We start from the raw sequence: 11,872 nt of genomic DNA on the forward strand, positions 1-11,872 counted from the left end.
GAAGTTCGAGAAAGCCTGATCAACACGGTGAAACCCCGTCTCTATTAAAAATACAATAATTAGCTGGGTGTGCTGGAGCACACCTGTAAGCCCAGCTACTCAGGAGTCTGAGGCAGGAGAACTGCTTGAAGCCAGGAGGCGGAGGTTGCAGTGAGCCAAGATCCCACCACTGCCCTCCAGCCCGAGTGACAGAGCAAGACTTCGTCCAAAAAAAAAAAAGGAAAAGAGAAAAAAGAATATAACTTTATTTGGCTCACAGTTCTGGAGGCTGAGGAGTCTAAGATCAAGGGGCCACAACTTGTGAGAGCCTTCTTGCAGCGCCATGCCATGGCAAAGGGGCAAGCACGCACAGGACACAAGAGGGGACGGAAACTGAACTTATCCTTTTATCAGAAGCCCACTCCCTGGATAACACAACCTTCATCCATTCATGAGGGCAGAGGCCTCATAACCTAATCAGCTCTTAAAGGCCCTACCCCTTCTTTTCTTTTCTTTTTGACAGAGTTTTACTCTTGTTGCCCAGGCTGGAGTGCAATGGCGCAATCTCAGCTAACTGCAAACTCCACCTCCAGGATCCAAGTGATTTTGCTGCCTCAGCCACCCAAGTAGCTGGGATTACAGGTGCCTGAGACCATGCCTGGCTATTTTTTGTGTTTTCAGCAGAGACAGGGTTTCACCATGTTGGCCAGCTGTTCTTGAATTCCTGACCTCAGGTGATCCACCCACCTCAACCTTCCAAAGTGCTGGAACTACAGACATGAGCCACTGTGCCCGGCCAGGTCTTACCTCTTAATGCCATCACAATGGCAAATTTCAACATGAATTTTGGAGGAGGTATTCAAACCACAGCACTTACCTTGCCGCCTTCTTCCTGAATCTCTTGGGATGTCTTCCCAAAGTGTTCCATTTCTTCATGAAAAGGGTAAAAGCAAATAGTTGTGCTTTATCATCAAACATCAGAAATCAGAATGATTTCTTTCCTTTGTCTTTTTTTGGTTTTTTTTTTTGTCAAGAGGGTTACTGCTTACTGAAACCTGAACTGACTTCACACAACTCAGACTAACTCCAAACTAACCTAGGATTTAATTTGTTCAACTTTTCCTTTACCCTCCCTTCCCTTTCATCAATGCTTGGCACACCCACTCTTGAAACAGTCTTTCCTAACCCACTTGTGAGGCCCAACAGAGTGTAGGAGGAGCCAGAGAGTGTTTATATTTGACCCCAACATCTCTGAAGGCACAATCTCGGCTCACTGCAACCTCCACCTCCCCAATTGAAGCAATTCTCCTGTCTCAGCCCCCTGAGTAGCTGGGATTACAGGTGTGTGCCACCACATCCAGCCAATTTTTGTATTTTTGGTAGAGATGTGGTTTCACCATGTTGATCAGGTTGGTCTCAAACTCCTGACCTCGTGATCAACCCGCCTTGGCCTCCCAAAGTGTTGGGATTACAGGCATGGCCACCTCGCCCGGCCCTCTATTAATCTAAACATTTTAAATAAATAAAAGAAAACATCTGTTAAGTATATAGTAGCCAACACAAAGGTACCAGAACGTAAAATTAAGAAACAGCATATTGAATCCAGAAGTATGCTTAAAACCACAAAATAAAGCAGCAAAGTGGCCAGGCCCGATGGGTACCTTCCTCATCAACAAGATCCGGGAGGAGTACGCAGACAGGGTCATGAACACATTCGCTGTGGTGCCCTCACCCAAGGTGTCAGACACGGTGCTGGAGCCCTACAATATCACCCTCTCCATCTATCAGCTCATAGGAAACACAGACGAGCCCTACTGCATCAGTAATGAAGCTCTCTATGACATCTTCTTCAGAACCCTAAAGCTGCTATGCCTACCCACGGTGACCTGAACAACCTGGTGTCTGCCACCATTAGTGGGGTCACTACCTGCCTATGCTTCCCAGGCCAGCTCAAGCTGACCTGCAGAAGCTGGCCATGAATATGGTCCCATTCCCCCACTGGCCCCAACCCCATGCCCAGCTTTGCCCTGCTGACCAGCCAGGTAAGCCAGCAGTCCTGGGGCCTGACAGTGTCCAAGCTCACCCAGCAGATGTTGGATGCCAAGAACATGATGAGAGCCTGCGAGCCCCCTCCATGGCTGCTACCTGATGGTGGCCATCATGTTCAGGGGCCACATGTCCACGAAGGAGGTGGACGTGAATGCTTAATGTCCAAAACAAGAACAGCAGCTACTTTGTCGAGTGGATCCCCAACAATGAGAAAACGGCTGTCTGTGACATCCCGCCCCGAGGGCTAAAAATGTCTACCACCTTCATTGGCAACAGCAGGGCCATCCAGGAGCTGTCCTAGTGCATCTCGGAGCAGTTCACAGCCATGTTTCCACACAAGACCTTCCTGCACTGCTACATGGGAGAGGGCCTGGACTACATGGAGTTCACCAAGGCCAAGAGCAACAAGAATGACCTGGTGTTCAAATAACAATACTACCAGGACACCACAGCGGAGGAGGAGGGCGAGTTCAAGGAGGAGGTGGCCTAGAGCCTCCAGTCACTGGAGAAAGCAGGGAAGTGGTGTGAACTCTTTATTCACTCCCAGCCTGCCCTCTGGCCGGTGCCTCTGTGTGTGCACTTGCTGCTTTCCCTGTCCACATCCCATGCTGTATAGACAACATTATTAAAGCATTTTCATAGTGAAAACAAATTTCTTTTGGTTTGTTTCCATGTGATCTTTTTTTGCCCAGGCCTGGGGCCTGGAGGACGCTGTGGAGCCAACTGTATGCCCCTCTCAGCACTGTCAGAGGATGCATGGGCTGCCCAGGGCTGCATGACAAAGTGCCACCAGCTGGTGGTTTGTAGTAATGGAAATTTATTATTTCACAGATCTGGAGGCCTCTTTCATGTCCAAAATCAAGCAGGGCTCTGCTCCCTCTGAGGGCTCCAGGGCAAGGCTCCTTCCTGTCTCTCGCACTTCAGGGGGTTGCTGGGGTTCCTCTGTGTTCCCTGGCTTGGAGCTGGAGCACAGTGATAGCTGCGTCTGTCATCACATGACATTCTCCCTGCCCGTGTCCCTGTGTGTCCTCTCCTCTCCTCATAAGGACAGCAGTCAGTAGGTCAGGGTGTGTCTCAGTCCATTTTGCATTGCTATGAAGGAATACTGAGGCTGAGTAATTTACAAAGCGAAGAGGTTTATTTGGCTCATGGTTCTGCAGGCTCTACAGGAAGAATGGTGCTGGCATTTGCTTCTGGTTAGGACTCAGGAAGCTTCCACTTGTAAACCAAAAATAAAAGTCTAAGCCCTACAGCTATCTGAACGAACCCTTCCATTCAGCCAAGGGCATTCCAAAGTCAGCCTGAAAAACTCATTCGGGCCATGGTGGGAAGGGGAAGCTTGATGTGCCTCATTATCCTTCCCCACTTTTGGAGTCACTAATTAACAGACTCTTTAAGCCTGATAAGAAACGTTTACAATCTATTCTCTCTGAAGCCTGCTACCCAGAAGCTTCATCTGCATGATAAAACTTTGGTCTCCACAACCCCTTATTGTCACCCAGACATTCCCTTCTATTGATAACTCTTTCACCCAATTGCCAATCAGAAAATCCTTAACTCTACTGTGACCTGGAAGCCCCCACTTCAAGTTGTCCTGCCTGTCTGACCAAGCCAACGTCCATGGTACATGTGTTGATTGATGAATCACATTGCAGCAGGAGCAGCTGTGAGAAACAGACCTCTCAAAACTGAACTGGGAAGGAAGGGGTGATTTATTCGGCCAGGAGCAAGGCGGCACAGCTGCCTCACAGCCAAGCCGAAGCTCACAGAGAAAGTCTCTGCCCTTTTAAAGGCTTACAACTCTAGAAATCACATGTGAAAGGGTCTTGGGTTTACAATTCTAGAATATACAAGTGAAAGGGTCTTGGGCTTACAGCTCTAGAATTTACATGTGCAAGGGGTCTTGGGCCATGGAGTAGGTGTGGGGTACGTGACTTAGGTGGGGGTTTGATCCTGTTTAAGTAAAAACAATGCCTTCCGGAAAGGTTTCTCCACACCATGCCTGAGATCTATAGGAGGGTGATTAAGGTGGCACCCAGTCTGCCAGCCTTTACTTCTCCTATTGAAATGCAGTGTGGAAGTCAAGGGGAGGCTGGTCTTAGATGATTAAGGGTGATTAAGGGTCTCCTCCCTCAACATCTCTGCAGAATGTGTAAAACCAAGCCGTGCCCTGACCACCTCAGGCGCATGTTGTTAGGACCTCCTGAAGTTGTGTCATGGAGACATCCTTAACCTTGGCAAAATACACTTTCTAAATTGACTGAGATCTGCCTCAGATACTTTGAGTTCACTTACTCAATCCTGCAAGAACCGCACCAAGCCATTCACAAGGGATCCGTCCCCCAGCCCAAACACCTTCTACCAGGTCCCACCTCCAACACGGGGGATCAAGTTTCAGTGTGAGGTTTGGAGGGGACACACATCCAAACGGTGTCAGGGTGCACCCTCGGCTTAACCAATCACATCTGCAAACACCGTGTTTCCAAAGAAGGTCCCATTCTGAGGTTCTGGGTGGATGTGAATTTGGGAGGACGCTATCCAGCCCAGTAAAAGGAGAGAAATAACATCTTATTTAAATTGCAGTACCCTTACAACAGCTTAGCCTGTACCCTAACACACTAACCAGTCAGGTTACTTCCCTGGGAAGCCAGGGGCCAAAGTAGCCAAGAAGAGCTGACATCTTGAGCAGAGGACATGCAAACTTCAGAAATAGAACATCTCTATAAAAAGAAAGATGGTGCATCTCACAGCCCCTAGGTGAGACCCTCCAGCCGCTGCCATGAGTGCCTGTCTCCAGCTTAGAAAGCTCCCCTGTGAAGCCCCTGCCGTGGGAGACCTAGCCCACATTGTGGCAGGGCCTGTGCCAGCCCCTCCACATGGTGTCTGTTGGAGGCTGGAAGGGCTGCCTGACCGTGCTGCTCTACCCTTGAGTCCTGTGTCAAGAGTCTGTCTTTCTGCACGGGAGTTCCCAGAGCCCCAGGACAGGATCAGGGTAAATGCCTTTCTGCCTTCTGCATGCCCTTCAACTCTCCAACCCACACCTGAAGTCTTGAGCAGGGAGCCCCAAGTTGGACAGCCCCTCTCCCAGGCACCTGGCTCTAGTTTAATGACTGGGTAGCATTGATGATATGGCTCTGTCCCATCCCTTCCCATGATCTGCGAGGCAGTTGGGCAGGCAATTTTTAATTTCTTCTTTGGTGAGTTTGTATCTTTTCTCTCTTTTTTTTTTCTTAAGGATGTATTTAAGGATTTTTCTTATTAATTTGAGAAAGTTTTTTATATTAAGAATGTCAACCTCTTTGTCTTCCATATCTGTGGCAGATATTTTTCCCTAGTTGAGGCAAACTTTTTTCAGATGTGAAATTCTAGAAGTTTACAGCATGAATTCTCATATAAGGGACATTCAGTGACATAATGGACATGAGTGTCTTTTATTGAAGTTTTCAAACAATATAGATAACACTCCTCAGATGGCCATTTTTTATATTGACCCTCTATAAAGTCCAGTGGCATGATGCTAAACCAGAAACTAGTGAAGACATTTTTACAGGAAACAAGGATATTGAGGTCTGTGTACATAGGTTTTTCCCCACATTTTTAAAAATTATAAAAGTAATACACACACAAAGTAAAATTATTAAAGCAGTATAGACTGATATTAAGTGAAAAAGGAAAGTTTCCTGCCCTTAGTCCCACTCTCGGGAGAGAATCATTTTAACAGTTTATGTTTTCAGGTCTTGTTGTTACCACCATAATTTTAAATAAAATGCTTTTACTTTGTTTCTGGATTTTCCAATTTTGGACAATTTCTATTTGATGTCCCAGTATGAAAGAGAAGTTTAAGTCATTTCCACTTCCTACATTATCCCCTTAGTTTTTTTAGTTACATTATTTTTAGCTCTTCCATGTTTTTGGAAATAGGCTGGAGTCATGTGCATAGACCTCCATTTCTGTTGGACCAGCCTGGGCACTGTCTCATGACTTCCTTCTGTGTCAAGTGAAGAGCTGAGGGCTCCTATGCTCTACACCTTATGTGCCAGCTGGTGTCACAAAGCCCTTATGTTTACATTGCTCAGATGTCATTTGCTCAACAAAATGTAGTGAGCACCTGCTATATGCCAGGCACTGTTGTGGGTAGCAAACAGAACAGACAAAAGCCCCTAGTCTTACAGAGCTCACTTTCCAGCTTGAAGGAGACAAAAAATAAACAAAATCAGCAGGCAAATTAAACAATGTATCAGGTGGTGACAAGAACTACAGAGAAAACTAAAGCGAGGAATAGAGGAAGAGAGAGTCATAATTTAATAAGTAGCCAGAGAAGATGTATAACATTAACTCTCTGTTCTGAATCTGTAACTATGTCTCCCCTGCAATTGCCAATATTTTGAACCCCTAATCCTAAAGCTAGGAAACATGTATTATGATTTCATAAGTATTATTCCTTTCTGTACCCAGAACGGAAATGAAATCTCACACCCCTAAGCCTGGCTGATGGCAGCGGATAGTCTGGGAGCCAACATTTAAATGGATTTTTTTTTACACTCTATCACTTGCCCAAGATACTCTTCTGTAACTCTTTGTTTATCCTGGCCTTGCTAATTGCCTTTGTTTTTCCATATTGATGGAAGAAACACGTGAGAAAGATCAACCAGCATCTTCATTGTACTATTCTAAATGGCTCATTGTATCACCTGCTTTTTAGACTTTCAGATTAGAATTTTTTTCTATTGCACATGAGGTAATATAGCCATTTTCTGATTCCATTTCTCTTTTTGTTGAATTCCTTTGGTTGCAGCTGGTTTTATTGGAGTACGTCCTGAAACAACTTCTCAGAAAAGGCACAAAAGAAGGAGCAGGAGATAAACATCCCCCAAACTTGCACATCTGGAAATTCACCCCCAGATATAATTGACAGGTTAGCTGGGCATGGATTCTGAGTTCAAAATGCTCTTCTTCCTTACAACTCTAAAGGCCATCTCTGTTGCGTTTTCCAGCACTCACTGAGCCTGATGAAAAGCATGTTGCCAATCAGATTCCCATTTCTCTGTGGTTTGCCTGATCTTTCCTGTGTGATTGCTCCAGAGATCTTTCCATAATTCTTGACATCCTGAAATTCCCCAAGTCTGGTACCAGGTTTGAGTCTCCTTTTAGGCAGAAGAAACAGAATCTCACAGGACCAGCAGGGTTGGGTAGCTTGAAACATGAATGCAGGTTGTGGCCAACCGCTACATTGTAAGAGGGCCTGTGCAGGGCAGACAAATTCCTACTAAGGTATGAGAGGCTAATGGGCCAACTGCTCCCAGAAATGTAAACAGAGAGTTGTAAGGTCCAAGGAAACTCTAGTTCTTGGCGTCTGCATGGAGACATTCTGTGGCACAGAGGCCCTCCTATCACCACAGCGCCCACGCACGCCACTTCCGTACCCACACCAAGCACACTCACACCCTCACTCACAGATAAGGCTCACCTGTCTGGCACTCTAGTTCTGGAAGTGTGCCAGCCTTGCAATGGCTGGTTAACAAAGCCTGTTATGCAGAAACAGTTCAGAACTGTGACGTCAAGCCCTTGACACATCACAGGTCCAGCCGAGAAGTCACGAGCATCTTTGCACACGGCACTAAAACAACTCACCCTGTCAGGCTAACATCGCACTGCCTGGGTCCAGTGGGAACCCGGTCTCGGCGTCCTCTGAGGAGTGCTCACATCAGCCATGCCTTTGTTCTCAGCCAGCTCTAGGGAGCTTAGGTCTGCAAACTTGTCATCGTCTGGGCTTGGGGTGGAGTCACCACCTGTGGCTGTCTGCTCATATCCAGTTTCTATGAAGTCATACGTCAGAACAAGACTCAAATCTCACATCCGTCTCGCAGCTTTCATGATGCCCTGATCCCCAGCTTCCCACTTGAGGGGGGTTTGGAGACAAACAGCTGAGAGAAAGTTCTGGCTGGAAATCGTTTGAGTGAATACCTGATGTCAGCGTCCTCACCCTTGTAAATGGTGTTTGTATGTGGCCCAGGCACAGCTGGATATTGGTTCTGGCTATGCGTGTCACTGTTCTGGGCTGCCAGACCCTGCTAGACTCTGATGGGGCCTTCAAGGGTCCCTTGCAGCTGGGCTGCTAAGACCTGGATGTCGCTTTCCCTTTGCCCCGTCTCTGGGCATTGTGGCTTCCATCTGGGAAGTCTGTTGGGCCTGCCAGGTCACCCTTGGGCCCAGATGCAGGTTGCACACCTTGCTTTGCTGTGGAAGCCCAGGTTCCTGGCCTGGCCGAAAGGCAGATGGGAGGAAATTCCTGCACATTTGAGAGGAGGCCATCCCTACCTCTGTCTTTGCAGGCAGCCAAGCTGGCTGGTTGGGGCTGCCCACTGCAGGTGTCTGGAGGCCAGTCCCAACCTCAGAATCCAGCCTGGGCATGACAGCCAGAGCCAGCAGCTGGCAATGCCCACCATGCCAGGCAGGACCATCTGGGCAGCTGGCCTCCCTCCCTGCCTCTGCATCTCCTTCAGAGAGGGCTTCTGGGCATGGGGCTGCTGGGACAGGCCTGGCACCCTCAGAGTCCCAGCACAGGCCCACGGCCACCACCCTGTGTCTGGAAAGCTTGCAGTCCGCAACACCTCTGGACCCAGAGGAAGGGTACATCTCAGCTCAAGGTCATGGGCAAAGGCTGTGCCAGCAGCGGAATGGGAGCCAGACCCAGGCCCCAGAGAAACCTGTGGGCTTACAATTTCTGAGGCAGTAAGAAATAACCATTGCTCATCTACAGAACGGGCAAGTGTCCTGTGTGGCCATGTGCTCCTGGGTGATGTTACAGCTGCTGGTTCTGAATGAGATGACTCCTCCTGCATCTTCCCAAGGGTAAAGGCCCCTATAGCCATGTTGGTGGCAGCATGAGCCTTGGGAGGACCCGTGGCTAGAATGGAAGAGGGAGACGTGGGAATGAGGATGATGACCTGATTTCTGGCATCTGCAACAGATGGGTGCTTGGTTAAAGACGTCTGGAAGGCCGGGTGCAGCAGCTTACACCTATAATCCCAGCACTTTGGGAGGCCAAGGTGGGCAGATCACTTCAGGCCAGGAGTTTAGGACCAGCCCGGGCAACATGGCAAAACTCCATCTCTACAGAGCTACAAAAGTTAGTGGGGTGTGGTGACGCACACCTGTACTCCCAGCTACTTGGGAGGCTGAGGTGGGAGGATCATTTGAGCCCAGGAGGTGGAGGTTGCAGTGAGCCCAGATAGTGCCACTGCACTACAGCCTGGGGGACCGAGGGAGACTCTGTCTAAAAAAAAAAGATGTCCAGGGCAGCCCAGGTGTCGGATAAGAAGGAGGAGTTCAGACTTACACGGGACACGTGCCCAGAGGACAACGGGCCAGTCTGGGCTGGAGCCCCAGAGAGTGTTCAGGGTCATCCAAGTGGGCCCCAAATGCAGTCACAGGGATCTTTATACAAAGGCGGCAGAGGGAGATTTGATTCAGACAGAGAAGCTGCTCTGACCTCGGAGGTAGAGAGCAGTGATGCAGCCGCAAGCCAAGGAAGCCCCGCAGCCTCTGGAGGCTGGAAGAGGAAGGAACAGCTTCTCCCCTGGAGCCTCTGTTGGGGCCACAGCCTGGCTGACACTTCGACTTCAGCCCAGTGTTACTGATTTCTGACTCTGAGCTTCCATTTCTCATGAAAGAATAAATCTCTGTTGTTTTCAGCCGCCAAGTTTGTGGCCATGTGTTACCGCAGCCCCAGGACATGAGCACAGGCAGCCTTCCAGGCACAGGGGTGTTTGGCATCATGGTGTGCAGGAAAGCTCCCAGGGAGCTGGTGTGCACATCCCAGGTGGGGGCCCCAGACACTGAGAGAGCTGGTTGTATTTGTCCATTCTCACACTTCTATAAAGACATACCTGAGACTGGGTAATTTATGAAGGAAAGAGGTTTAATTGACTCACAGCTCCACATTGCTGGGGAGCCTCAAGAAACTTACAATCATGGTGGAAGGTGAAGGGGAAGCAAGGACCTTCTTCACATGGCAGTGGGAGAGAAGTGCTAGCAAGAGCTGGGAAGACTGCCTCATAAAACCGTCAGATCTCCTGAGAACTCACTGTTAGGAGAACACCCCCAGGATCCAGTCACCTCCCGCTGGGCCCCTCCCTCAACACATGGGGATTATGGGGATTACAAGTCAAGGCGGGATTTGGGTGAGGACACAGTCAAACCGTATCACTGGTCTACCAGGGAGGTGATCCTGGGACACGCTCGGAGGGGTGTGGGGAAGTGAGGCAGGACAAGCTGGGCAGTCAGTGCAGGGCACGTGGGTGTGGATGTCACCAATGGGGCACTGGGGCTCAGTCCTGCTGTGACATCACCGAGATTCATCCCACCTGCATTAGGATGCTGGGTGTCCTCTGTCCCACGTGCAGGCCGAGTTGGTGCCTGTGGCCAGTGTCCTTCCAGGGAGAGGACCTTGCAATGTGCAAGTGCCAGGAACATCAGTGGGCACAGAATGCACCTGCTCCAGGAGAGGGGCAGTGGGGTCTCTGAGTGCAGTGGATGGGCCCTTTCAAAGACAAGGCCAGCTTGTGTGAAGGCCCAGAGGGTGGGGGATGAAAGAGGCACTTCCGGTGTCAGAATCTCAGGCTCAACACCACTAGCTGATGACCTTGGGAGAGCTACCTGTTCATGCTGCAAAACTGGATGAAAATACTACCCACTAAAAGGTGCCAACTAGCACACAGCAGGTGCTCAGTATTACCTGTCATAAGTTTTCTTTCTTTCCTTCCTTCCATCCTTTCTTCCTTCCTTCCTTTCTTGTTCTTCCTTCCTTTCTTTCTTTCCTGTCTTTATTTCTCTCTTCTTTCTTTCTCTTTCTTTTCTTTCTCTCTTCCTTTCCCTTCCTCTTTCCCTTTCTCTCTCTCTCCCTTCCTTCCTTCCCTTCCTCCCTCCCTCTCTCCCTCTTTCTTTCCTTCCTTCTTCCTTTCTCTCTTTTTTTAGGGGAGAGACCTCACTCTGTTGCCCAGGCTGGAGTGCAGTGGCACCATCAGAGCTCATGGCAACCTTGACCTCCTGGGCTCAAGCAATCCTCCTACCTCAGCCTCCCAGGTAAGTGGGATTAAAGACATGAGCCACTGTGCCTGGCGGTACTCTTTAATTCAATTTTTAAATTTTGAGATCATTGTAGGTTCACATGCAGTTGTAGGAAATAATACTGAATACCTGTAGTCTTTATTCACTGTCCCTCAATGAAAACATCTGGATGAGTACAGTGCAATATCACACTTGCACATACAACAACCAGGAAAGCCACACTGATAAAGTCAAGGTGCAGAACAGTCCTTCAGTGAGGATCCTTCCTCTGTCCTTTCATAGTTACACCTGCTTCCTCCCTATCTCCACCTTCCGTAACCCCTGGAGAATGCTAATGTGCTCCCATTTCTGTACTGTGGTCACTTCAAGAATGGCAATAATATTGGAAGAAGTAGAATCAAGTAGAACCATTTGGGATGTCTTTCCCTACTCAGTGTCATTTCTGGAGACTTATCCAGGTTGCTGTGTGTACCGTCTGTTCCTTTGGGTTACTGGGTGGTATTCCAGGGTATGGATGTGCCTGTCTGTTTAACCATTTGCCCGCTAAAGGACATCTGGGTTGGTTTTTGTCTTTGGTTATTCTAAATAAGGCTGCTTAAACATTTGTATATAGGTTTTATGTAGAAATGTAAGTATTCATTTCTTTAGGATTAATGTCCAGAAGTGCAGTTGCTGGATCGTATAGTAGTTACATATTGAGGTTTTCTGTGAGTGTGCGAGAAAGTGCTACAGTCTTTCCAGAGTGGCTGCACCATTTTCTAAATATTAATTTTCT

General features: G+C 48.5%; 1 pseudogene; it reads left to right on the forward strand.

The window, feature by feature from the left end:
- Positions 1-1,632: 1,632 nt before the first annotated feature.
- On the forward strand, positions 1,633-2,518 carry LOC135273015 (tubulin beta-4B chain-like; annotated as a pseudogene).
- The last annotated feature ends 9,354 nt before the right edge of the window (positions 2,519-11,872 follow it).

This window comes from Aotus nancymaae, unplaced genomic scaffold (assembly GCF_030222135.1).
Source record: "Aotus nancymaae isolate 86718 unplaced genomic scaffold, 86718_ANA_hifiasm-v0.15.2.pri h1tg000193l, whole genome shotgun sequence".
NCBI lineage: Eukaryota > Metazoa > Chordata > Mammalia > Primates > Aotidae > Aotus > Aotus nancymaae.